The 24,051-nt window shown below is 40.4% G+C and overlaps 1 protein-coding gene across 1 annotated transcript in view; it reads right to left on the reverse strand.

Annotated features, from left to right (window-relative positions):
• LOC122802327 (mitochondrial intermediate peptidase) overlaps positions 1-24,051 on the reverse strand; it is a 2,150,265-nt gene that overhangs the window by 491,209 nt on the left and 1,635,005 nt on the right. The window lies entirely within an intron of this gene.

Here is a 24,051-nt window from a genome sequence, read left to right on the forward strand (position 1 = left end):
GTTTGGACACCTAGGACTATGGCACTCAGGCATTTCAATCCCCACAACCCACCCTTCAGTGACCCTGAGAATCAGGTCATTGTGGAAGCTTTTAGGCAACATAGTGCCTTTCTGCTTGAGAGGGGATGTAGAGATATGTTAGGCAGAATGCAAATATGGCAGCAGATAGTTGCAGATGTGAATGCAGTAGGTGGCCACAGCAGGACATATGATTAGGTGCGCTACATGCCCACTAACATAATCTCATCTGCACAGAGGAGAGCAGCTCCAGTGGCCCATGATCAGATGGGTACCAGGGGGGCCTGCTACACAGCCACAACTAGCAGCAAATGAAGAGTTCCCACCCACCGTTAGGGATCCAGACATCTCCCAGGAATGTGCAAGTTCTCACTGACAGTATAGTTAATGGATATATAAAGGGCAAAACCTTAACTTCTTTCAGGACCATCCAGCATAGGGAGCATACTATCATCTGCACATGGTAAGCCAAGCATTTTTATGTCAGTATTGATGAGCAGTTCAAAGAAATAATTAGTCTGTGATGTTGGTTTCAGGACTTGTGTGCATTGCTGTACTGTCTGTAATAGTGGCACCACTACTAGCTTGTTAGCATATATTGGACTATAGTAGTGTAGGTATTATTTTTTTCCTGTGTTTATTGCTTATTATCACACGTGAACCTGACAGTGGAAGTGTGGGGATTCTACAACCTGATGTTCGAGTATCAGTGGACTCTGATGATGATGATGATAGTAGCCAAACAGAGGCACAGTTGGGGGGGGGGGGTGCAGAGGTTGAATCTGACACTGAGGTTGACATACAGCCATACCCTGTAATTTCATTAGACAAAGCCAGTAGGCCTATGCTTACCCATTCCAGTGAGCCCTCAGATATTGGACAAGTGGATGGTGAGACAATCGATCATGGAAGTGTGGTTACTGCAACTTCACTGCCTGTTGACTCTGACCTTAGCTAAAGTGTGGGCAAGGTGTCATGCAGGAGGGTTGTTAGGGGTGCTTGGAGGAGGCCTACTGTCCATCCTTCATATGATCCAGGTGTGTCTTCCTGTGCTACTCAACATATGCTTAACGCCATCATAGAGGCACAAGCATGTTCCCATAGGTCCTCCAGAGAAATGCTTAGGATTGTAGATGTGGCACAGACTGACATGCATGACTGCTTCCACCATGTTACCAATTCAATGGATTGGATGAATGACACTTTGTAACAGGCACGGTCTGTCATGGAACATTTGTGCCTGGAGGATAGCATCCTCATGGGCATTGGCCAGCCACATCATCTGCTGCTAGCCAATGTGGCATTGTCCAATCACGCTCTCATAGTTGCAGTACTTCCACCGCTCTGTCAGTGGTTGAGCTGTCGACACCCAAATGTGGCAGCCCAGGGGGTCATGGTCCTGGGCGTCCTCATGAGGGGAGCTCATCCAACAGACATCAGTTACATTCAGGTAGAAGCAGTGCATCTGACAGTTGGCATGGACGTGCCAGTGCAACTCCTGGCAGAGCCAGTTCTCATGGTTAGGAACAACAATGATGAACTGCCAACTCTACCACACCTGTCCAACATATCAAGACATAGAGCTAGCACAGAGCTTGGCTGTGTTCATGCAGACACTCACTCACCAATTTCACCTGGAGGACCCAAACAGACACACACACACACAACAGTTGCATGGTTCAGCCATTAAGCTTAAAACTTATTTTGTCTCACTGGCCATTTGTTCCTTTATCTGAATGTCTGCCTGCTTCTCTTTCTTTCTTACTCACACACACTCACCGACCTTTTGTGTCAGCCTAGACTTCCTGCCCCCCTCCACAAAGCCCTGTGCAAGTGATAACTGTGTCATATCCCTGTTTTCCATCTTTTGGATTTAGTGACACAAACATTGTGTCTGATGCTCAGGGTGCATAGCTGACTTAGTACTTAATATATCTGCATTTGTGATATTGAATCAGTAATTGTACCTTTGATTTATATTGGTCTTAGAAAGTTACACAGTTGATAGCATCCAACTTTTTTGCATCAGTATTGTTAATAATCTTGTGAGGGTGGTGAAGTCTGAAACTGAAATGCATCTCTTACTTTCTAACTTCTCTCTCTATTAATTTTCCCGTACAAACGTATGGTGCTAAACTGAGGGCATTCGGTGACCATAAGTACTTTTCAGAGGTAGGACTGTGTGAATCTTTGATGCCCGATGCCTATTAATTAATAATGGACACATGTAAGTCATACAAGTCTCTGCTATCACATGTTAATGTAATTTCTGTACAAATCACCCACCTTTTACTTGCTTACACTTCCAAGTAATAACATGCAAGGATATGCCTGTCATTCATACATTAAACAATACACTCCTGGTTCAGCACGTACCTTGTAAATCCAACAGTTGCAACAGTTTTAGTACAGGGCTGACTCTGTCTGATGCTAGCAGTACACAGCCATTACATGGGTAGGTAAAGGTTGTGAGCATTGCCTGGCATCAATGTTACTATATGTACGTGCTTAAAAGGAAGGTTTTAGGTCCTTAGGCGGTGAGTGAGTGTGCTATGAGTTGTTTCTTAGCCAGTGTGAGGGCATATTGAGCACGTTTGTGTCTGCCTACGCCCACAGCTGATGCTGGTTCCCCCTTGGACTCCTCATCTGAGTGTGATTGTGGTGACTTTGCCAGTGGTGGTGGGATGTTGTGCCCCTTCCCCTTGTAGATCCTGCTGAAGCTGTTTTCTCAGGATGATGTGTAGCATGGCACATACAGTGATTATTTCAGTACATGTATGTGGATTGCACTGCAGGGCTCCCCCAGATATATTTAGGCACTGCAATCACGACTTCAGCAGCCTAAACAAACGCTCTCTGATATTTCTGGTTTAAACGTGTGCCTCATTATGGTATTCTTCAGCAAGTGTGTGTGTATTTCTGATGGGTGTCATCAGCCACGGTTCCAATGCATAACTTGCATCCCTAGTAAATTATCCTGTGGGATTATCTCCCCTAGTGAACATTTGATACAGCTGGCAGGTGTGCCAGATATGAGTCATGGGAACTTCCTGGGTTGCCATCACACACATTCAAGATGATTCCCTTGGCATTACACATGACTTGGAAGTTAACAGAGTGGAAGCCCTTTCTGTTTATGTACAGCCTTCCCTGCTCCCCGGGTGGTGCCTTAACTTCTTCATGTGTGCAATCTATGGCACCCACTACTCCAGGGTAGTGTGCTATGGGGTAAAACTCCTGTATACTTCTGGCCTGTCCTCTGGAGTATGGGGAAAATATATCTAGTCACGGGCATGTTGGAGCATAACATTCAGGAATTGATGGAGGATCCTGGATGATGATGCCTGTGACACCCCCAGCATGTCCCCTGTTGGTCTCTGAAAGGTACCTGTAGCTAAAATTCTAAATGCTACACAAACCTTTGTCTCCACTGGGATGGGTTCCCCTCGGTTTGCCCTGGCTCTGAGTTGAGGATGACAGGTTGTAGAATTCCTGTAGTGTCTTTATCAACCCTGTAGCTCTCTACAATTTCCATGTCATGTAGACTGTGATAAGTTAAATGGGGGTCTGAAAACTCTTCTTCTTGGCTGTGGTCTATTAGCAGCAGCAGCAGACTTCGGCCAGTTGCACATACACATGAATTAAAGCAACAGCAGACCCTAACATTGCTTCTCTGTAGATTCCTTTCCTTGGCTGTATTCCAACTGTTTTTGGAATTTGCAGGGAAAACCCGCACCAAGTCTACACCACTGCTTTACAGCTTGTTGAATAGTCCCTCCATCTTGGATTGGTTTATTAGCATACAATTCAGCTGCTTATGCTGAAATTAGCATGCCACGGTATTTACCTTGGCTGCACAGCTCTGCACGGCTCTACACACCGTGTATGGCCACTTACTGAATCCAAAGGAGTCTGCTACCATGTGGTCATTGCGGTGTAAATGGCCTGTGCAGGCTTTATTGAATCTTTTATTACAGATATTGTCAGTATGGGTGGAGAAGGAGCGATGGCTGTTAATGATGTAAAGGTATATGCACTCAGAAACAAAGGGGACGGTGTATTTTTTTATTGTTTGCATTATTAAAAGTATGTAATTGGTGGGATTTATGTAGTGTGGAAAACAGTACAAAATCGGTTTTGCAATGATTGATCAGAAGCTTATTATTTGAGGCCTACTGGCATTGTTTGGAGGACTGCTGAAGATGACTTTGTAAAGTGATTGGGTACTTGTGTGACTGAAGAACTAGGATATCACCTGGGTATACTATGACACTTAATGAGGGAAAGTTTTCTGGGAGGTTGCTCATAAACAAGAAGAACAGTAAGTGACATAAGATGGAGACTTGGGAGGCCATGTATTCAGACTGCCAATGGAAAGACAGCTGTTTTTTTTTTTTTGGAGTGAAGATGAAATGCCCTATTCTCAAGATAACTTTGGAAAGAATAACAGTATTTTTCCCAAAGTTAAATTTTTTCATATTGGAAAAAAGTTGTAGTTAACCTTTTGGAATGATCTAGTCACATCTACAAATATTGCAGCTGTAATAAGTCAAACATTGATATTAGTACAACTGGAGTTAGCTGCAAAAAGGAGAGCTGTAGTATTCGTACTGAAACCATTCCTAAAACCATGTTGCTTGTCTGAAAGGTGACTATAGCTATGTGCTTAAACAACTGTTTGCAAAACATTTTTCAAAGATTTTAGCAGAAGGGCACAGAATAGGGATGGATTATATTCCTTAAGAGTTTGGGGGAGAGCACCTTAGGTAAAAGAATGATAATGGAGTATTTTAAAGCTAGTGAAAAAAAATCCTGCAGTGAGGGAAAGATTGTAAATTTAACAACTAGTTCATAGGTAGGTACTAGGCTATCGGCCCAAGGGCCTACGTAAGCCTAGCCAACAAGGTTCCCTGGCTTACGCCACCAAAGAAAGTTATTTTCCTGTGCCACTGTCGAGCAGAGATACAGAAGTGATCCCCAGGGTGTATTTCCTATTTCCCATTCACTCATCAAAATTTTTCTTGAGTGCTAATGAAGAACTTTGCTTGACATAGATGGGTAGCCTGCTCCAGAGTATGGGAAGTCTCTGGGATAGAAATCTATCCCTCCAGCATCAGCATGTCCTGTTTATTGTGGTGACAAGGTTTAGGTCCCTAGAGCGTGTAGCTTGGAGGGATTGGGATTTCTTTAGGTGTAGCATGTCCAACAGCTCTGGGTTTGACACAGCTTTATATGTTAGGCAGAGATTACCTCTTTTTAGTTTGGCAATTTTATCTGCTGAATTACTATGAAAGGTTTGATGGTCAGTTTTAAAAATGTCTGTTTCAAATTTTTTTTTAGAAAGTTGCTGTTTCTTTTACAGAGATTTCCCTAAAGTGAAAGGTGACTGCATATTCAGCAAGTATAAAGTGTGGTTGATATGGAGTGTCAGTTGCAGGTTGATTGTTATTTGAAAGGGTAAATGAGTTGTTAATATCCTGAATGGATGAGGTGATGAAGAATTTACAGTCCTCAGCAGTACTGTTGCTAGTTTCAGTGATTGTTGTAGTGTTAGGGAGCCAGTTAAGTGCTTTAGTACTTTCTAAATTTGTTCAGGATTAGTAGTGGCTGACAACTGTCAATTTCACAAACGCAGATGTGGCAGTTAGTTGCCATTACTGTTTGCTTTCAGAGGTTCCATTCGTTTTTTTAAAGTCTTTGGATAGTTATAGGTATGTATGCCCCCCTTTGTCTCCTGCATATGTAAGGGAAGAGGAGAATCCTGAATTGCACAGAGAGTACTAGTGAAGAAGGACAGTGCTGTTGTGGGGTCATTAAGAATGTATAACAGACACCAGTCTATATTAATAAGGTGGTAGTTGAGAGAGGTGAGTTTTTCTTCAGGAAAGGGATGATGCACTACAATAAGGGTGGGCTTTAAAGATCTGAAAGACCAGGAAGAGAATACTGAGCTACGGTCACTAAGGTTTTTGGGGAGAATATCTGTGCAAACATGAGATATATTACAGATAACATCAAGTGTGGAATGATTATTAGATTGATGGTTAGGTCAAGAGGGATAATTTACTAGTTATTCCAAGTTAAAATAGAGAAGTATTTTTATTAAATTTTTACTGTTATTAACTAATGCATTAAAACTGAGGTCAACCAGTATGACAATGCTTTTACTGCAGCAAGAAGGGAGTACTTCTGAAAAACTTTTCTTAACGATGGAAATGGAGGAACATAAATGACTGCAACGATAAAATGTGTTTTTTCTTATAGTAAGGCTGACAATTAACCAGTTATGAGCTCAGTCATTTGGCTGGAAGAGCGAGATTTAATGAGGTCTAAAGAGGTGTTATTTCTGATGGAGAAGCATGACTCCACCTACACCTACATGATAGGCCCTACACCCACACTAGATGTCATACATGATTTTATAATGTGACTGGATTTAGGAGAAAGGGGAGTTGTCCTTCAGCAAAGTTTTACAGAAGGATAGGATAATAGGACTTTCAGAAGAGATCCAGGTTTCCGATGTGGTCCACCTGTTGTTAATGTTGCCTATGTTCATGCAGCATATTCTTAGGTTCTAGAAGCACTGGTGTTTGTGTTATGGGCAATGACTGGATATGAAGATTGAATGGGGCTTACTTGGAATGTACATTCAAGGTTTGAGTGGATGTTGCCAGCTCTACATAATTTGAGTTAAAGGTGTAGGAGCCATGTATGTAAGTGTTTTCTAACTGAACAGAGGAATGAGAATGTGTAAAGTGAAACAGTTAAAAATTAATATCTAATAATATAAGTCAATACATTTTATAGTAGGGAAAGTGGAATGATAGCTGAAAGTGTGATACATTCTAAGTTTGGTGAAAGAAGAATACACTGAAGGGTGACAGTTAAAGTGAAATGATCTGCAAGACAGAGAAAATGTCAAAGAGAAGGTGATGATTAATGCTGATAGCAGTATTCTCTGAGTGGTGTGTAGCCAGGGGTGCAAATAAAATAATGGAAGAAGTATTGGTGGGTTGGAAAAGAAAAAGGCTAAACAGAGTGGGAAACCGTTTCTGGTGGGGAGAAATGTTATCTTTGTAAGGGTGAGATACTATTAAGTTTATTAGGAAGGCAGTGTAAGGTAAGCAGCTTGGCTACACCCTAGGTTGGTGACAGAGAGGGAAAGAAATATACTGCCAGTAAGGATATTAGCAAGGTGGGTTGAAGGACAAATGGTTAAGATGGAACAGCAGGTACAGGTTAGTATAGGGACTATAGCATAGGTGAAGCAATAGTGCAGAAAAAAGGTGCACATGTACAAAAGATGAAAGAAGAAGCCTATCAGTCTCCTCATCTGAAAAGTGGTAGTGAAATGGCAAGTTGAAATTGGATATGAGAATGGATAAGAACAAGAAAGGAAAGAGAAAGGCCAGCTGCCTCCCAAGCTATCAGTGAGAAGAGGAAATCTGAGCACAGGTAAGCAAAACAGGATTATAGGAAATAAGCTAATATGCCAGGGTAGGTTAAAGAGTAGTAGTGGAATGCCAAGCACTGACTGGATGTGTAAATGGAAAATAAATAAGAAAGCCAAGATTCAGACTGGATGTAAACACACACATGGTAGAGGAAAAGAAAAAAAGACCAACTGCCACCTACAATGTAGAAAAGGTAGAGGAGAAAGAGTTATTCAGACAGAAAAAAGCACAGCAGAAGCCTAGCTGCCACCTAGGCTGTAAAGTAATTTAGGAATGATGTGACTATATGCCACCTAGGCTGAGGTGGACAGGAAAGACAAGTGGGATAAAGGTGTCGCATAAAACAGTCTCAAGAGTATGAGAGGAGGTTAGCAAGAAGGGGAAAGAAAATCAGAAACCTATATGCCACCTAGGGTGGAATGCAATAGGAGAAAGAAATGCCATTTTGCCACTGAGGCTGAAGAGGACAGGGAAGGTGGGAGGGGTTGAACTCTTACAGAAACAGAACCTTTGAGAGGGGGGGATGGGGATGTAAGTAATGAGGCAGTTTTACAGAAATCGGGGGGGGGGCAGAGTGAATTTGGGAAGGAGTGAAGTTGATGTGTATAAAGTTAGGTAAGGTAGTTTAGCAGAAGTAGTAAGATAAAGAGAAAGAATAGGGAGAGAAAAAAGAAACAGCAAACACCAAAACAGTTAAGTGAATGGAAGTGAAGAGTGAGAAGTGATAAAGTGGAGTAACTTTCTACAAGTGTGAGAGAGGGGTTGGAAAAAGTGATCCTACAGAAAAGATGTCCTTGTGATATAAAGTACTGGAGGTAATCAGGTTTGCAAGGAAGATAATATAACACAGACAAAGGAATTATGTAATGTACAAGGGATGTAAGTATGGTCATACAGAAAGTAAGATTCTTTTGGTAATGGATTATAGGGAAACAGGTGTGGTTAAGTTAGTATAAATTTGTTGATCATTTGATGGGTAGGTGGGAAGTGAAGCCAAGCAGAGCAAGGCTGAGAGAAGCCCTCAGTCTCCTTCAGAAAAGAATCAGTGAAAGGCAACATGTTTCCAGTGCAAAATTTAAAACCACTAATAATCAACAAAATATGCTGGCAGGCAAGATCAACATCTTCATAATGAGTGAATCCTACACAGATAAAAAAAAGGGGGTATGACAAGGAAACCAAGAGAGATCACCAATAAGACAGGACAAAATAAAGGCACCACTGACACAGCTTTGAAGCACTGAGATCAAAAACAGCAGGGAGTGCTGCAGCATTGAATACAAGGGGGGAGCACACAGCAGCAGCCCTGCATCTACTTAAAAGTAAAAAATGGCAGTAGGTGGAAGAGTTCACCTTTATACCTGAGAAAATCTATTCCATGATTTCACTTGTCTAAATGAATGTGATGGGAAGTATAAAAGTACAGTTGTGTAAGTTAAACTTATCATAACAGTAGATGTCTGAATGATCACTGCTGCAGTAGTCTAAGCTATATGGATTATATCCTGCTAAAAATATAACAGCTGGCCAGCTTCCAAAGCTTCAGGGCACCTTCCATTACTACAAACAGTTAGGAAGCACGAGCTGACTACAGGACAAGTTTGGATGAGAAGCCCTTCAAAGCTTTGGTGCTAGCAGAGAGAATGAGGCTGAGCCCAGAAAGGAAAATGTGAGGAACAATAAAAAATAAGCGCCCACATGCCAGCATAAAAAACACACCAAAAAACAAGGGAAATGGAGGGAGGGCGGGCTACTGCAGCAGTGATCATTTGAACATCTACTGTTAAGGTAAGTTTAACTCACACAACTGTACTATGTTCATCATATTGATCACTGCTGCGGCAGCCTTAGCTATAGGAGTAGATTAACTTAGCTAACTACATTACAGAGGTAAAGGAAGAGTCCAAAAGCCGCTTAGAGAATGCTCCTAGCAAAGCTTGATCTGGAGAAGGAATCAAGCTTATAGTACTTTGCAAAAATATGTACTTCACTCCTGAAACACAGTTGCGGCTTCTGGTGATGTGCAATTGCAAGCAGTGAAACAAGCTTGTTTTTTTTCCATGCTAAATCACTGGTTAAGTATATTGCAAAGTAATAAGGTACCCAAACTTAAACAAACCTGCTGCAGTAGCTATCTATCCCTACATTTGAAGGCAGAAAGTACAAAGTAAGTGAACTGCAAACAAAACTGAATTGCACAGCGGTCCTTCAGCAGCAGCAAAATTAACTTGTATGTGTAATTACCTTCCAAATATATTTGCTCCTGTTCTTATAAAGTTTGAACATCACCAAAGCAGAGAACTGTGTCTTTGAAGTGGCTCCCATCCCCAGCCCCTTCATTAGCGGCCACAATCTTAAACTGCACTAACTCAAGGAGATATTTACCTGCGTAGTACTGCACCTAAAAATTTAAGGTTATTACTAAATCTGATACATTGGATCTGGTAACAAACAGATATATACTGGTGCAGGAAACGCTTTTTTTTTCTACATTCACCTGGCAATAGATTTTTTTCTTGAAGCTTGCGCACTGTGCCATTTCTGGGCCATTTCATTCATTATATCACTTCCTGTTTGGGATCTCTTCAAAACTAATTGCCATCCAGGATTTGAAACTGCATCTTGCCATCATTCCTCTTTCCCTACACCTTCTGTGTCATCTAAAAACTCCAAACTTAGCATTCGGCACCATTACTCTACTTCTGAAACACAATCTTGGCTCCTGGTGATGTGCAATTGTAGCCAGTGAAAGGAGCTTGTTTCTTCCTTGCTAAATTACTGGTTAAGTAAACTGCAAGGCAGTAAGGTATACTTTCTGATTCGCATTTAATCTCACTCTGTCTGCTGTACAGGACTAGAAGTAGTTTGTGTATTACATAAAAATGGCAGGCTTTTCAGTTAAATTACTTTATGGGGAGTACATCCCAGCTTGAATGCATAGCATAACTTGTGCTACAGTACTGTGTAGTTTTTTTTACATTGGCAGGCTCTTCAATTAACACGCTATAAATTTACAGTATAACTATGGCTGCAAATGTTAAGCAGTACTTGGTTTTACGGTGTTCAGTATAAATCATTAATATGTTTTGGGTGTGTTATATAGACAGTTGAACTTTTCCTTGCATCTGTGCTGCTATGAACCAATTTGTATGCTGGACTATGGTGTCTACTTAATAACCTTACATACATACATGCAAACATGTTTCAAGCATGGGCATTAATACCCTTCGAACTTGCCAATATACCAAAACACTTGATCCCATAATAAATACCCAGGCTATTCCTAAAAATATCTAAACTAGTACTTGCTTTAATGTAATTTGGTAATCTGTCAGAGAACCAATTAGTACACTTCTCATTCCTATATAATCTTCTACATAGGTTATGTGATGATTCTCTAGCGCTTTTTGATAACCCCAAACATTCCCAGAGGTAGTTGTCCCTAAATACCCTATATACCTGAATAAGATCTCCTCTTAAATATCTGTAAGAGACACTGTGCAAGTTCAGATATTTTAGTCCTTCATAATAACTTAGATTTTCACATCCATGGATGCTCTTGGTACATTTCCGCTGTACTCTTTCCAGTTTATTCACGCTTGTTTTCCTATAGGATTTCTATATTGTTATTTCATACTCAAGTTTGGGTCTAATGTAACTAACAAACAATGACTTCATTATTCACTACCAAACACCCTGATATTGGGCAATTTCAATTACCCTACCATTAACTGGGAAAACTGCTTGAGTACAAACTCCCAGGCTCAGCGCTTCCTGGAATTTATCAATTCAAACACCCTGGATCAGCTGGTAAACTCCCTTACCAGAGGTGAAAACATATTGGACCTGGTCATCACCAACATGGATGACAGGTGTTCCGCACCGGAGGTCAACCTGTCACTGGTTAGATCAGACCATAAACTAATCATTTTGGATGTCCACACCCCACCACCACCCCCAACCAAGGAAACCACAGTAAAAAACTTTCCTAAAGCAAACTTCACCTTACTTGAGACAGAGGTGGTAAGTTTCACAGCCCCCATACTAAAGGATAACACTGCCCAAGATGCAGAATCCTTTATAAATGTACTCTATGAGCACCTACAAGGATGCATGGATTGTGCCATCCCTAGCAAAACCAAGACTCACTCCCCTAAGAGAAGGGAACCAGTCTGGTGGACCCCTGCCATAAACAGGTTATACAATCAAAGGAGGAAACTAGTTCAGAAAAAAAGCAAATCCTAAGAAGGAAAGACATCCCTGATCAGTATCAGTAAGAAACTAGGTCCCTCATAAAATCATCCAAGGCTAACTTTGAAAGAAAAATAGCCAAGGATTCGAAAGATAACCACAAAGCCTTCTTTAGCTATGTCAAGAATCTAAGTGGCAACTCACAGATATGCTCTGAGCTAGTGCAAAACAACACAAAATATACTGAACCTACTGATATTGTCAACATCCTGGCAGATAGATTCAGTGCAAACTTCACCCCCCTCTCACCCCCAAAAGGGTCCACAACAATACTGGAAAAGTGTAGTGTCCCAGAAATCACAGACGCACAGGTGAAAACAGCCCTTTCAAAAGCCAAAAACACAGTGTCAATGGGACCAGATGGTGTCCCAGGAGGCGTCTTGCACGAACTACAGAACAAACTAATCCCCCACCTAAATATGCTGTACAACCTCAGCCTCTCCGCAGGCTACATGCCCGTAGACTGGTGCACAGCAATGGTTATTCCGCTCCACATAGGAGGGGCCACAACTGACCCTGGTAACTATCGCCCCATAAGCCTGACTAGCCTGGTCTGCAAGGCTATGGAGCGCATCATCATGGAACTCATTAACAAAGACATTGGGAACCTCCAAACACTTGAACCAACCCAGTTCAGCTTTAAGGGCAGATCATGCCTACTTAATCTGGTTGACTTCTTTTAGACAGTCACCAAGGCCACAGACGAGGGGAAAGGTGGTTCACACAGCCTACCATGACCTCGCCAAGGCATTCGACATCATTCTTCACTCGGGTATTACAAAAAACTCACTGCACATAAACCCCTACGTCACAAGATGGTTTGCCAATTGGCTTACAGACAGAACTCACATGATAAGAATAGCAGGCTCCAGGTCCAACTCTAAACCAGTCACAAGTGGTGTCCTGCAAGGCTCAGTCCTGGGACCCCTACTGTTCAGCATATACTTCTCAGAAGTACAGGCAAACACAGGAGGACTATGGCTAAATGAGTTCACCGATGACTGCAAACTGGGAGCTATAACCGACTCTCCGGCTGACACGGACATCCTCCAAAAGGCCTTACTGAGACGGACACCTGGTGTCAAAGTCATGGCCTCAAGCTAAATGCCAAAAAATGCATAGTCATCCCGTTTGGGAAAAACAAAACACCCACGAATTATCACATAGGTGGCAGCCCCCTTAATACAGAAGAGGTAATGAGAGATCTGGGGACCCAGGTAGATAGTAATCTCTCCTTTGACAATCATATTGCCAAAGTAGTTAGGAAATCCTTCTATGTGGCCCATCTAATGACAACAGGGTTCGCATCCAGAAATAAATAGGTTATAGTGCCCCTCTACTCGTCACTCATCAGACCCATCAGAGTACAATGTCCCATTTGGGATGTACCTCACAAGACACTTCCAACAGCTGGAAAGACCACAAAAGTACCTCACCAAGAGGATTACTGGCCTCAAACATATGTCCTATGCAGCCCGACTGAAAAAACTCTGGCTGTACTCAGTGACATATCGCTTACTCAGAGGTTATCCCTGCCTGACTTACAAAGCCATGTCCAACTCAGAATTGATGGGCATGCTCCACCTAAAGAAATCCAAGTCACTGCGAGCCATGTGCTCTAGTGAGCTAAACCTCACCACAACAATAAATAGAACACTCTGGAGGGATAGATTCCTGTCACAGAGACTCCCCATGCTTTGGAACAAAATTCCTAACTACATTAGGCAGAGCCCCTCACTAACACTATTCAAGAGAAACCTTGATGTGTGGATGGGTAACAGAAAATACACCCCTGGGATCACTTCATTAGCTCTGCTTGACAGAGGCTCAGTTAATTAACCAATGGGGCAGCGAAAGCCGACACACACTGGCTAGGCTTATAAATGCCCTCTGGCAGATAGCCTAGTACCTACCTAAGAACCTAATCAGTTTACCCAGTTTCAAGTCATCAGCATACAGACTGTAGAACACCTCAGATGAAAAAGTAAGGTCTGAAAATACAATCTAAACAAGTAAGCCTAGGACAGAGTCCTGTGGGACACCTTGACTGTAACCAAGGATTTCACCTGTCCATTTGGTGTGTGATACTTGCCATGTCCTATTTGTAAGCCATGCAGCAATCCATCTTATCAACAGTACATCAATACCTAGTTGTACTAATTTATTGATCAGTGTTTTGTGTATGACCCTCTCAAATGCTGAAGTTAAATCTATATAAATTACATCACAGCATAATTTTTCATTCATAGCTGTTATTATATTGTTATAGAACATCATGTTACAGGTGGTAATAGATCTATTTTCAACATATGCATGCTGATATATGGTTTCAAGTCCCAACCTATCCAGTTCTGACAATAACTTATCCAGTATTACCTTCTCCATTATTTTTGTACAACATGAAAGTACACTTAAGGGTCTATATGACTCTGGGTTTGTCCTACACCCCTTTCCCTTAAAAAAACAGGTTTAATAAGTGCATGTCTCCAATCTTGAGGAATCTTCCCATATGTACATGACCTAGTGAATAATAGATATAATGGTAGTGTAAGTTCTTGCTGAAGTGTTCTCAGGTCATTGTTACTTATTCCGTCTCCTCCCTGTGCTTTGTTTGGATCCAGTTTGCACAGTTCTTTTTCAATATAATCTAATTTGATTCCAGTATCTGGGGTTACCTGGATGTCACTAGGACAACTTACCACCCCTTTTGTGGAGCCAAACTGTTTTGCATAAGCTTCTTTAAATATATCTATAATCTGTTGTCTGAGAATAAATTTTAGAATCTGCAGTTTATCAATTTGTGTATCTTTACTCCTTCCACATCTTATGTATCTATAAAACAGTTTCTTATTATGCTCAATATCTTTACATAAATTGTCTTAAATTTTTCTTGATCTTGTCTAACACTATGCTTAATCTGTTTGTCCAGCTTGTTTATTTCAGTTTTCAAAGTTGTAGTTCGACCTCTTTTCCATTTCTTATATGTTTTGTCTCTCACCTTAATCAGGTATCTTGTTCTATGGAAATATACCCCCCTGATGTTGCATGCCTAGATCCTGATGTTAAACATTGTTTTTGACTTTTTGGACTCAAACAATTTCTCTTTCAAAACTTTCAACATTCCAGCTGCAATTTTTCCACTGAACACCTCACTCCAGTTAGTTTTATATAGCAACTATTTTGCTTCCCTATAATCTGTAATTAATCTTCTGTGCATTGGCTTAGATTTCAGTTTGGCAGAATTATCTAGCAACAAATTAACCTTTATAACCCCATGATCACTGCACATCAATGGTGGTAAAACTTGACTTGAAGTTACAGTCATTTCTTTGGGAACACAAACAATATCTAGTTTATTCCGTCCCCTGGTAGGTTTTTTTACTATCTGAAGCATTTGTTGTTCCTGAATATACTGTGTGAATAATGTCTTTACTAACGCTGAAACAATATTATTCCAGTCTGTTTCTGGTAAATTTAAGTCCTCAGCTAACATTATTCTTCCCTCCTGTGTTTCATGTAAGAAATGTATGAATTCCTCTAGGTCATCTGCACTTGACTTTGGTGGCCTGTACACTCCAACAATTGTTATATATTCCAGGGTTTTCTTTATTGTCACAGTTACACAGTCTATAGTATTGGTATTATCACTGAACATGTAATAATCACAAGTCCCATAGCTATCTTTCATACCTATCATAACACCTTCACCTGATTTTTTGTTAGAATGTCTGTTACAGTAAAAACATTTATACCCTGTCATTACTGGTTTCCAGTCATTGTTCTTTAACCATGTTTCACAAACAATATCAGCAATTTTGTGTGAACCTAGCAAATTTTCTAATAAAAAACTTAATTATTAATGCGCCTAGCATTAACAACCATCAGAGATCCATCAAATGTTGCTATCTGTGAACTGTTACATTTTTGGCCTGGCAAAAATCCTGTGTAGTGTTTGTCAAATACGGCAAAATATTTGCTGCAAAAATTCTCTTCCCTGATCTAGACAAATGCACATCATCCTGTCTGAACATGTGTGCCCAAAAGAAGGCTTGGATGCTCTACACATTTCCATTTTTTAAAACTGGACATTTTTTCCATGTAGGCGTTTATCCAAAAAATCTTTTCATTCACAGTGACCTGACTATCCTTTCTCTAGGTGATTTGTGAAAAATATGTCCTATCACTAGTCACAAATTGCAGCTGTTAATTTACTTTTGGATGTATTATCTAATTAATAGCATGGAAAGCAATGAGTAGTACTCAGACTTAATTAGTAATTGAACAACTTGTTATACTATCTTATTCTGTTTTGTGACTGCATCTTACAGGCTTATAGGGTATTACGTTTATGCACAGACGCCTGCTTATAGTACAGTGCAGTAGTATACCATTTTGTAAATGTAATCTGGTCAGAGATCTTTCCTTTGGTATCCACAGTAATAGTTCCTCTCTAACTAACCCCTCTCACCCCCCCCCTTTATCTTCTTTATTTTAGGTACCCAAACTTAAACAAACCTGCTACAGTAGCTATTCATCCCTACATTTGAAGGGAGAAAGTAAAAAGCAATTGAACTTCAAATAAAACTGAATTACACAGTTGTCTTTCAACAGTGGCAAAATTAACTTGTATGTGTAATTACCTTCCAAATACATTTGCTCCTGTTCTTACAAAATTTGTACATCACCAGAGCAGAGAACCGTGTCTTCGAAGTGGCTCCCATCCCCTCCATTAGTGGTCACAATCAAACTGCACTAACTGAAGGAGATACTTACCTCTGTAATTTCGCCCCTAAAATTAAGGCTATTACTAAATCTGGTAAATTGGATCTGGTAACAGATATTGCCTGGTGCAGGAAATACATTTTTTTCTACACTCACCTGGTAATAGATTGTTTTTTCTTGAAGCTTGCACACTGTGCCTTTTCTGGGCCAACCTGCTCCGCTCAAGCTCACTCCGTCCCCCTACTCCACCTCCATTCCTACCCACCCCCACACTCTTCTACTTTATACTCATCTAGCCACTCCCTCTACTTTATCCATAAAATCAAAATATGTCACCTTATACACGAGCCACTCCCTCTGCTTACTTCAGCAAATCAAAACACACTACCACTAAATCACTAGCGCTACATATCTCACTACACATCTCCACCCCTTCTAAACAGCAACAAACTATACTAACTTCACTACTAAATAACACTAACAAGCTTAATCAATATACACAAACTAAAACAACAAACCTCCACCAATCTTCAATATACTATAGGCAGCAAATATGCTTACTCATAAGCCTGCTAATACTTCTAGCTACAGGTATATGTAACACTGCCTACCACAACAACCTAGCAGAACCCACCCTTTCTCACTCTACCTCTCATCTCTACCCTGTAAAGTCAAAACCTGCAAACATTTTAGAGTAGTGAATTATATTAAAAATGCAGAGTGAGAATAGCTATGCTACAGGAGGCACACCTTGAAAGAAATGAACATGTGAATTTGACAAAGAAAGGTTTTCAGGATAGTTATTCAGCAGAATATTTGGGGCAAAGGAAAAGAGGAGTACTTATATCAATTGCAAGAGGAGCTCCAACAGTAATAGAAGAGAAAAAAATAATAGTGGAAGATGCATAACACTAAGGGGCTACTGGCTAGGGAGGAGGATTACACTAGCATGTATTTACATCCCCCTTAAAACTCCTATAATGGAGCTTAAGAAAATTCTGGGAGAAATAATCCGCTTTCAGCAAGGAATATTACTTATAGGTGGAGACTGGAATTTGGTTTGCAACAGTGAAGATGCATCTGAGGGGACCTAGCAGAGCAAATATAACAAGGGTAGGCATATTTTTGAAGAAATTTATGAAACTGTTTGGCACGGAACATATGAATTCAATACTAGGAGTTCAGAGTGAATTTACATATTGCTCATCGAGATACAAAAACTGGGCCAGGCAAGACAGATTTTATATCTCACAGGAACATGTGCATTTAATTGAAGGTCTTGAAACGCACCCAATAACTATTTCAGATCATGCACCAATAATAACTAAAATAAAAATGCAAGGTAATGAAATGAAAATGAAAATGAGACACTGGTGCTTTCAAGCCTACCGGTTGAAGAGAGAGGAACTTAAGGAATGGGTTCATAGGTAGGTACTAGGGTATTGGCCCTAGGGCCTATATAAGCCTAGACAAAAAGGTAACCTGGCTTTCGCCACCCAAGAAAATTACTTTCCTGTGCCCCTATCGAGCACAGCCACAGAGGTGATCCCCGGGGTAAATTTCCTATTTCCCATCCAATCATCAAGATGAGCTTTGTTTGATATAGATTGGTAATTTGTTCCAGAGTATGGGAAGTCTCTGGGACAGGAATCTATCCCTCCAGCATGTTTTGTTTATTGTAGTGAGAAGGTTTAGGTCCCTAGAGCGTGTAGCTCGGAGGGACTGGGATTTCTTTACGTGAAGCATGTCCAACAGCTCTGGGTTTGACATAGCTTTGTATGTTAGGCAGATATCACCTCTGAATAGGCGATATGCGACGGAGTAAAGCTGGAGTTTTTTGAGACGGTCAGCGTAGGGCATCTGTTTGAGGATGGTAATCCTCTTTGTGAGGTATTTCTGCGGCCTTTCTAGTTGTTGTAAATGTCTTGTGAGGTACATACCAAAAGGGGCATTGTACTCTATAATGGGTCTAATGAGTGACGAGTAGAGAGGAACAATGACCTCGTTTTTCTGGATGAGAAACCTTTTGTGATGAGGTGTGCCATGTAGAAGGATTTCCTGATTACTGTGGCGATGTGATTATCAAAGGAGAGTACTGTCCACCTGTGTCCCAAGGTCTCATCACACTTTTGGTGTTAAGTAGACTACCACCTATGTGGTAGATCATGGGTACTGAGTTTTTAACAAAGGGGATGACAATGCACTTTTTGGCATTGAGCTTGAGGCCATGGCTTTGACACCAGGCATCTGTCTCCATGAGGCCCTTTTGTAGGATGTCCACATTGTTAGGAGTTTCGATTATGGCTCCTAGTTTGCAGTCATCTGCGAACTTTGTTAGCCAAAGACCTTCTGTGTTAGCCTGTACTTCAGAAAAATAGATACCAAACAGGAGAGGACCCAGGACTGAACCCTGTGGTACTCCATTTGTCATTGGTCTGAAGTCGGACTTGGAGTCTGCTACTTTCACAGTGTGGGTTCTGTCAGTGAGCCACTTGGCAACTCATCTTGTGACACAGGGATTTATACATAGTTTAATGAGTTTATCTATAATTCCAGTGTGGGGATGGTGTCAAAAGGTTGTGTAACTAATTCAGGAGTTACTAGAGAAGATAGATTTATCTTCTGAAAACATAGCTAAGGAGTGGAACAAAATTAAAGTGAAGCTTAAAACTAGGTTAGAAATAAAATTAAGGGGGATATTGATAAACAGTAACAAGAATTATTTAGAGGGATTGACAAATATTAAAGTATTGCAAAATGGGGGAAATCTTTAGAACAAGAAAAGGAGCAACTGCAGAATGCTAAACAGAAAATAAGGGATTACCTCGATAATATGCATGAGTTTAGAAAGACTGCTGTTAAGCAATTGTTTTTCGATAATAATTCTACAGCACAAAAAATTCAAGCATAATAACTCAGGCAGCAAAACATGGAAAGGTCAATCTAGCTTAGGGAGCCTATAACAAGAGACCCTATAGAAGTATTAGAAATATTTCAGAAATTTTATGAAAATTTGTATAAAGCATAGAAATACGGAAATCGAGAAAAGGTACAAATGGAAATGCTTATGAACGAACAAAATATGCTAAAGTTAGAGGTAGATGAGGCTCAATTACTAACAGGATAGGAAGGGATGTGATAACAATGGCTATTATCTAATCAATCTATAGGAAAGTCACCAGGAATAGATGGTATTCCTGTGGAAGTTTGGAAGTTAGGAGGGAAAAAACTGATAAAGGTCTGGAAGGTTTTGTTTAACAGAATTTTAAGAGGAGGAAAAGTACTCGCATCCTGGAAGAAGGTGGTGGTAATGGTAATACCTAAAGAGGGGAAAGGTCCATCGGATCCAGCTTCATACAGGCCCATTTCAATACTAAAACCATGATTATAAAGTGTTTATTACTATAATGGCTAAAAGAATGCCAAAAGTGATAACAAAATTGATAGATATGGATCAGTGTGGTTTTGTGGAGTGCAGGCAAACATTTGACAATATTAACATGACATGGATGATCCACAGGGAAGCATTATGTAAGAAAGTACCACTTTTATTGGTGGGTCTTGATGCAGAGAAAGCATTTGACAGAGTAGACTGGAACTTCATAAGCAGAGCAATGGAAGCATTTGCTTTCCCTTATACAATTATAACGTTGACTAGAAAAATATATGCGGGATTGGAGGCACGAATTAAAGTGGGTGGGGTCCTCTCTGATAACTTCTTCTTAAGTAGAGGAACCAGGCAGGGTTGTCTGCTTTCCCCTTTGTTGTTTGCATTATATTTAGAACCTCTGGCAAAGGAAATAAGGGACTCAGAAATCCAAGGATATAATTGGTATGGTAGTCAGGAAAAGCTGGCTCTATTTGCAGATATTTTTCTATTCATGACAAAACTAGAACGGGACATTACAGTGTTGTGAAACATTTTAAGACGGTTTCAAATTTTCTCGGGATACAAAATGAATGAAGCTAAAACAAAGGCAATAGCGGTAAATTATATACCCACACACAAATTGCTGTAACAATATCCATACTTAAGAGGACATTATAAAATGAAGTATTTAGAATTATGAATTAGAAATGACTCTGTGGTGACAGCTAAGGATATGTGGGAAGAGACAGAAGATAATACAAAAAATGAGAAACTGGAAGTTCTGTTATATGGATATGGATATGAAGATACAAGTCATTAAAATGTTTTTAGTCCCTTTAATCTGTCTTATACACAGTTCAGGCATGATTTTATCAACCAGTGAAGTTGTTGCGGATAGCAATTAAAAAACAATTGAAGGATTTTATCTGGGAAGGGAAAACAGCACGGGTCAAATGGGATAAACTGATTCTACCAATATAACAAGGGTTACCAGGATGACCTAATTTGAGGGGGTATTTTTGATCAACACAGTTAAGGCCCGTATATATAGCCAAGCAGAAAACTATAATTCAGAGTGGAAAGGAATGACGCTGACATAGGGAGGAAGATAAAGAAATAAGGAGAGATTGGAATTTTGGATGCAGACTCTTAAGGAGAACAACCAAAATCATACAGAGTAATATATTCATAAAATAGCAGGGTGCATTCTAAAAAACAAACCAGCACGAGAATGGAAAAAAAGAGATTTTGGCAACAGGGCTGACTGTGGTCAGGGATACAGATAATAGGCAACAGGGGGCTGGAATTTATTGAAGAAAATTAGCAAAGCAACCAAGGTATTGGGAGCAAATAACTAGAAAGTGAAAGGTAATAGAATGGGAAGAGGCCAGGAATGTATCTGGACTGCAGGTTAGAGATTTGCCTTCCCTATCAAGGATTGATATCACAGTATAGGCAAAGAGAAAGAAACGGGGCTCCTAAATGAAAGACCAGCATTGGTAGAGTTTTTAATAGACTCTAGAACAGAAGCTGCCATTAAAAAAATGAATTATTAGTAAGGCATATAAAATACTGCATGACAATTATAAGAATCAATCAGAGGAGCTTAGAAAGGATTGGGAAGAGAGACTGGATAAGCAATTCACAAAGAGACCATGGTGGGACATATGTATATCTCCCAAATATGCAACAAAGTCTGGAAGATCTAGGATCTTTGCCTGGAAGTGTTTACACAGGTATTTTTACACCCCAAGCAGACTCCAAAGAATTTTTCCTCCGGTGAATAGCAAATGGAGGTGTGACGGGCAAGAAAGAGGTAGCTGGAAACATAGTTTTTGGAAATGTGATAAGCTGGCAGTCTTTTGGGATTCCCTGCAGACTGCTCTGTCGGAGATGCTAGGTAAGCAGATTGGACTGACTGGGGAGATGATTTTTTTGAGTTATGCTACAGAATCGGAATTGCCTAGACATAGTAAAGCCTTGATGAGTGTAATCATGGTGGCTGCCAAAAAAAGCAATTACTAGAAAATGGAAATCAAAGTCTAGACCAACTTTACTAGAAGTAGTGAATATAGTGACAGAGATAAAACAACTGGAATTGGGATCTTTAGAAAAGGGAGGGGCAAACTACAGTACACGGAAAAAATGACAATTGTGGGAACTATATATGCAGAGCATGAACGAGGTTTGAGGCAGAATTTGAATGAGCTATATAATGCTTAACTGACAATGACTGGATTGTTTATAAGTGATGTATAATGTTTACAACTACATTTGTTTCAATGGTATCTGTGATGTTGAATGTTTACAACTAAAGTGATATCATTTTGTAAGTTTTTTTTATATAAATGTAAGACATCCTTTGTCATATGTGTAAATTTAATAAAGATGTTTGAAAAAAACCTGCAAACATTTTAAAATCTTGCTCTTTAATAAACATCACAGTTTTTCAACACACACATTACATCCTTCTTCACATCCAAGCCTACCAACTGTCTCAGAAAACAACAATAAACATGTACTGAAATTCTTAAAAACCCTAGCCAAAATAACATCCAATCTAGCCTGTAGTGGGGATATTCACCCCAACCCAGGTCCATCCCCTGTTCACGGCAACTCACTTGCACACAACAGCAACCTCTCCCAATCAACTCCCATACTCCCAAAAAACAAAACTGACATCTTTCTACTAAATAGTAATATAAGTATTAATAACAAAATACATGAACTGCATGCTAACCTTGCACTATACTCTCCAGATGTCATACTTACCACAGAAAATAGAAGTTATGTTCTTACCATAACGTTCCATGTTAGTTGTCTTCTTCTCGCTGGATGGGTTCGGAGCCGACCTCGGCTCCGACTCGGCCACTCTAAAAGCTCGAGAGTTGGTTCCACCGGCTCGAGGCTCCCCTTATATCCCACAATGCTAGGCGAGAGTTACCTCAGATCTCGTTTGTAAGCTAACCCCAGCTTATAATAGTATCAGAATAGCTATAAACAAAGTCCACCTCTAAAACCAGGGAGAAAGAAGGGTGACCTATATCCTCATCCAGGAAATATGCACAACAGCATATGCCTAATAAAAGAGGTGGTAGAAAGAGAGGTCACAATCACAACTCCTCTAGGTCTGTCCAGGCCAGGGGAAGGAGGGGGACGAAGAAGAAGGCGAGAAGAAGACAACTAACATGGAACGTTATGGTAAGAACATAACTTCTATATGTTAAGTTGTCTATCTCGCCTTCATCCTTGCTGGATGGGACCGTCCCTAGCACCTTGTCCCGGTGGCCTAACGGAACAGACTCCTGAGAACAGTGGAACCAAAGTTAGCTCTATGCCTAGAAGCTAAATCCAACTTATAATGAGAAATGAAAGTGTGAGGAGTAGCCCAAGTAGCCGCTGCACAAATGGTGTCAATAGGCAGTCTGTCTTGGAAGGCTAAAGAAGTAGCCAAAGCTCTGGTGGAATGGGCCTTAGGTTTATTAGGCAGCTTTTGGTGTCTAATTTCATAAACAAGGGAAATCAGAGATGTTAGCCATCTAGATAATGATACCTTTGAAACTGAAAGTCCCTTTCTGCCTTCTGCATAGGAGACGAACAGCTGGTCAGATTTTCTGAATTGTTTTGTTCTGTCCAAATAGTACCTCAACTGACGATGAACATCTAGCCAGTGTAACTTTTGTTCAGCCCTATTGGAATATTCTGGAAAAAAGACAGGGAGTTCAATGCTTTGATTTAGGTTTGACGTCGAGACTACCTTAGGCAAAAAGGACGGGTTGGTTCGTAAGGATACCCTGTCCTTATGGAACAATAGATAAGGAGGTCGACAGCTGAGTGCTTGAAGTTCTGAAACTCTTCTAGCTGAAGTAATAGCTACCAGAAAGAGAGTCTTCCATGATAGCAATTTTAAAGAACAGGAGGCTGCAGGTTCGAAAGGGGGAAGAATCAAAGAAGTAAGAACTAAATTTAGGTCCCAAGGAGAAGGAGGATTTCTTATAGGAGGCCTGAGAAGAAAAACTCCTTTCAAAAAGGCTTTGCAGAGCTTGTGGGACATTAAGGCAGACTCAGAAATACCCACATGAAAGTTAGAAATAGCTGCCAATTGAACTTTAAGAGTAGAAGGAGATGAACCTGCATGGAAGAGTTCAGCTAGAAAATCAAGGACTATTTGGATGGAAGCAGTGAAAGGATCTATGTCCCTTCCTTGAGCCCAATATGTGAAGCGTTTCCACTTAC

The sequence above is a fragment of the Protopterus annectens genome, chromosome 5.part0, assembly GCF_019279795.1.
Source record: "Protopterus annectens isolate FY-2018-M chromosome 5.part0, PAN1.0, whole genome shotgun sequence".
NCBI lineage: Eukaryota > Metazoa > Chordata > Ceratodontiformes > Protopteridae > Protopterus > Protopterus annectens.